A 5,044-nucleotide genomic window follows, 5' to 3' on the forward strand; every position below is an offset into this window, starting at 1 on the left:
TCCAAATGCCTTTGGGACCTAGAAGAATGTAGATATTAGGTGAAATAGATTCTTAGTTATTTTAATGCCATAATAATTTTTTTAAACAGGAAAATGCAAAATTCACAGTGGAACCAAAACCCATTATAACTTTATACCATAACAAATATACAGAGAGCCAGAATTATCCAGTGATAGATCAAAATTGTTAAACTATATGTTAAATACTATTAGCACTGAACTATGGTAAAAGCCATAGAGTCCAGATCTTCCTATTCAGTTCAGTGAGAATGAGTTTATATAATTTAAACCACATGTGTCCTTCTCAAAGGTCAAACCTATGCCACCATATAGGCAGTTATGACTAGCTGGACTATCTCATCTACATTCCCCCTCCCAGCATCAACGAACCCTAAAAGCGATAGAGAAAAGATGGCTACATTTCCATCTGTTGCCAAAGCAAGAACATCTGATGTTAGCAACATTGACAACGAGTTATATTTAAAAAGTGAACCATTATTAAATAAAGAATCAACTTTATGTTCTCGAAGCGTAGCTGGTATAAACAGTATTTTTAAATTAGTGGGATGTAATTGATTTTTATAAGCTAGTTTCATCCAAACCATATATGGGGTTTTGTTTTGGTTTTGGTTTTTTTGCATACTCTTGCTTACAAAAGCTATCACTCTTTTCCTGCTATGTTTTTATACAATGTATTGTCTTCAAGAGTCAATATAATAATTGCAAAAAATAATAATAATGACAAAAGGGTTTTATGAATTTTATTTAAGAAAAATATTTAGGAATATTTCAACGTTCTTTAGACAGATGATTTAAGAACTGTATTCCAAGAGATAAATGAATCATACCTATTATTTCCTAAATCTAAGATTTCATTTATTTTTCATATATTTAAAAAAATATTTTAAAACTGTAGTTGAGATAATACTGTTTCCTATAATCACAACCTTTATCTCTCATGCTAAGCATCCAGAATTTTAAAAAGGTCAGAAGCTGTATTGCTATTGAACTTCCCTTAGTAATCAGACTGAAAATGTAAGAGAAAAATCTTTAATAAAATATTTATTAGAGTCATATACACAATTTCTATTTTTTACTTATTAATCTTTTCCATACAGCTCCTGTATTCTGAAAGTTAGAGGGAAAGGATGAATCAATCAACTGTTGGTGTTTATTTTTATTTTTGTAACAGGTATGTAATATGCATATATTTCAGCCCTAACCCACTAAGTTCATACATTATGTTTAATATCCTTTATCGAATAAACCACAATTGGTTAGGTACACAGAATATTTTAATCCGTAAGTTATGGTTTACTCAGCATAATGGCTAATTCTACATATTATATTAGTTGAAAACAAACCAAATCACATTATCGCCTCATTTGCAATCTGAACACTGCCTGTCACTTTTCCCAGACCCACTCCTCACTGATATTATAAAGACTTGTATTTGGAGTTTTGTCAATGATACTTTTCTAGCCAGTTCACAGTTTCTTAGCTCTGTAGGAAAGAAATTAAATGACATTGTCTCTAGTATGAAGCAGAAAGCATATAAGTCCCAAAAATAAATAAATAAATAAATAGAAAGATAATACTATGCAGATAAGCCTATATCATACATCCCTCTGAGTGTAAACAATCAGCTACAAAGAAATTAAAAGGTAATCTAGTTTCCAGAATCACTACACCACAAGTCCAATACCAATAATATTGGCATGGTATTTTGCCATGATGACTGAGATTATAAAAGTTATCTTCAGGCACATTTAGAGCCTTTAAAAAGAAGATAAAAGTTCATTATATAATAAATGTACTTTATTTATTCTGATAATATTTTATTCAGTTAACATCAAGCTATGCAGTAATACTGTATTTTGAGTAGCTTGCACCATATATTTATTCCATATCATAAAGAAACAACTTGCTGTATAAATCATCCTAAGAGAAAAATAAAATCAGCCCCAATATATATAGTATATAAATAATAGATATATTGTTAATTTAGTTACATAATTATAATTTTATTTATTTATTTATTTATTATTGGGACTTATATGCCGCCCTATCTCCCGAAGGACTCAGGGTGGCTAACAACAATAACATACAATAAATACAGAAGTTAAGATAAAATTAAAATTAAAGGCCTCTGTACAATAAATTAAAATTAAAATTAAAATAAATTAAAAATTAGAGTTAAAAAATTAAAAACATAATTAAAATCCCTGTCAGTCCAGGTCAGCCAGGTGGAAAAGGAGTGTTTTGAGGCCGCAGCGAAAGGACTGGAGATCTGGGGCCATCCGAAGCTCATGGGGGAGCTGGTTCCACAGGGCTGGTGCTCCCACAGAGAAGGCTCTCCCCCTGGGGGTCGCCAGCCGACATTGTCTAGCCAACGGTACCCTGAAGAGGCCTTCTCTGTGTGAGCATACTGGGCGATGGGAATTCGTTCCCGGCAGCATATGGTCCTGCAAGTATCCCGGGCCTAAGCCATGTAGGGCTTTAAAGGTAAGTACCAGGACCTTAAATCTCACCAGGAGGGCAACCGGTAACCAATGCAGCTCACACATGAGGGGTGTAATATGGGAGTATCGGGGTGCTCCCATCACTACCCGTGCAGCCGCACTCTGCACCAGCTGAAGCCTCTGGGTGGTCTTCAAGGGCAGCCCCATGTAGAGAGCATTGCAGTAATCTATACGGGAGGTAACGAGTGCGTGGGTGACTGTACGTAGGGCATCTCGGTCCAGAAAGGGGCGCAACTGGCGTACCAGGCGAATCTGGGCAAATGCCCCCCTAGCTACGACTCCAATATGATCTTCAAAACTGAGTTGTGAATCCAGGAGGACGCCTAGATTGCATGCTCTATCAACGGGAGGTAACATCTCTCCTCCTATAACCAAAGATGGAACCTCTTGGACTAAACGAGATGCCGGTACGTAAAGCCACTCAGTCTTGGCTGGGTTGAGCCAGAGCCTGTTCTTTCCCATCCAAATCTGTACCGCTTCCAGGCAATGGGACATCACATCGAGGGCATAATAATAGTTAAAAAGATTTTTAAAAGTTGAAAAAAATGCCTTCATCCAGTACCAAAATGAGAGCAATGCTTTTAGATTGGATATCACCACTAAGAAGTCCATCTTCATTCTGACTAGCTACTGATTTCACTTGGCAGAGGAACCTAAGCAAGACCATGGAAAAGAATCTGAAATTTCATAAATAAATTTGTATGAGAAAAGTTATTATCTTGGTCTCAGTCTGTTAAAAAGAGAAAAGATTTAAAGCAGTACTTTGAATATGCCTGAAATTTAGTTGACTGCCGCAATGACCAAAAAAAATGTGCACAGTGATGTCACAGCCTTTTCTACTGGTGTCTCATTGTTTTCCATGTAAGTCATGAGATTGGTAAGCGATGTCATCTCTCCCCATCCATGGACCTTTTTGCATACACGTGAAGAAAATATGGAGCAGCTTTTGAAACAGCCATACTAGCCAGAAAAAAAATGCAGTTGCTTTAACAATTCAAGGAGAGGTCCCTTGTTTATTCTTCCTGACACTGTGAAGTACCTGTTTGGAACCTTTGCACAGCCCTATTTTCTAATGATTCGTGACAATATTCAGTTAATATGCCACCACCCTCATGTTAATGAGTTAGATAACTCTTTAATTGGTTCGTGTCTGTATTTCAAATTCGTTGAATTAATCTATCTCATTCTACACATAAATCATGTTGCTTTTCTTTAAAATGGTATGTATATTTTAGATTTGGCAGTCTTGGAGTATTTCAGCAAAATTATACTATGCTATTGCCCCTTGAGTAAGTTTTATGTCTACCCTCTATGTATATTAATGTTAATTTATTTTAAAAAGTAGTAAGTCCTCATATATGCAGATAGGTTTGCTGTTTTGCTCAATGACATTTTTTGTTATTACCATTGAATCCTTTCAATAAAACAATTATGTCTTAAAATATATTGCAGACAAGACTACTGCCTTTCAAGTATGAATTTCAGTTCTCATAATCCCAAATCTGTATGGTTGTTGAGATTATGAGAACTAAAGTCCAACACATCCAGAAACATGAATTTAGATATTCACAAACAATGAAGGTAAATAATTGGCAGTTATTAAGGTATGATATGTATTTAGTTATTTTATGCTATTTCAATTTGATTAAAGCTAAGGAATATACAGTCATTAATCTGCACAGTAACAATATAAGAGTTTAAAAACAATAAATATAACCTTTTACAGTAAGTACAACAAAAACCTCAGTGTACTATGCAGTATGTGTAGTGAGGCATCTCATTCAGATATCAGAGCAAGAGTCATTTCATCTCGTCTCCAAGGCCCTCTGAATGTCTAAGGTCTAAAAGCTTTCAGAAAATAATGTATTATTTCCAGGGCCAAGCTATTCCATAGGAGAAAAAGGCCCTCCCTATGTCAGTTTCTGAGCACCCTCCTGGCAGAACTGCCAATAACAGGGAATCTCAGTCAGCATTTCATGTACATTGGATGGGCAGAAGCTACTCAGAATAGCCGGTCTTGAAAATAATCAGATAACCCAAGCTTTTTAGATAATGACAACTTCTGTTTGCAAAAAGAACACTATTTCTGGATACTGTGGGAATGAAGAACAAAGAAGTATAAACCAAGGCAAAATAACTAAGGTGTCCTTCAAAACAAGATTAACATACTGTAAACAGTATGTATAATTGTACTGTTCATGTTAATGAAAGTAAAGTTTGTTGCTTAACTAGTCTTCGTCAGACCAATTTGTAAAAAGTACAGCTGCTGTGAGAAATCTGAATTACCTTGAAGATTTGGCAATTCCTCTGAATAGGATGAATCCCCATCTGAAAACTAAAATCCTGCAGTTTGGAGGCTACTTCAAGTCAAGCTCTATTCCTGTTGATTGCATGGATGTTTAAATACATTTTTCTTACCAGCAATACAGCAGTGGTTTGCCATTGCCTTCTTCCAGGACTGACTTTTGACATCCCAGTCTTTACCAACAGAAAAGAATGTTTGGAGCTCAGGATTGAACTGT

At 35.4% G+C, this 5,044-nt stretch overlaps 1 long non-coding RNA gene across 1 annotated transcript; it reads left to right on the forward strand.

The window, feature by feature from the left end:
* The first annotated feature begins 970 nt into the window (after positions 1 to 970).
* On the forward strand, positions 971 to 3,986 carry LOC310634249. The gene is made up of 3 exons (XR_014491179.1): positions 971 to 1,035; positions 1,119 to 1,192; positions 3,975 to 3,986. It is a non-coding gene; the product is annotated as an uncharacterized lncRNA (long non-coding RNA).
* The last annotated feature ends 1,058 nt before the right edge of the window (positions 3,987 to 5,044 follow it).

The sequence above is a fragment of the Vipera ursinii genome (genome assembly GCF_947247035.1).
Source record: "Vipera ursinii genome assembly, chromosome: 1".
Classification (NCBI taxonomy): domain Eukaryota; kingdom Metazoa; phylum Chordata; class Lepidosauria; order Squamata; family Viperidae; genus Vipera; species Vipera ursinii.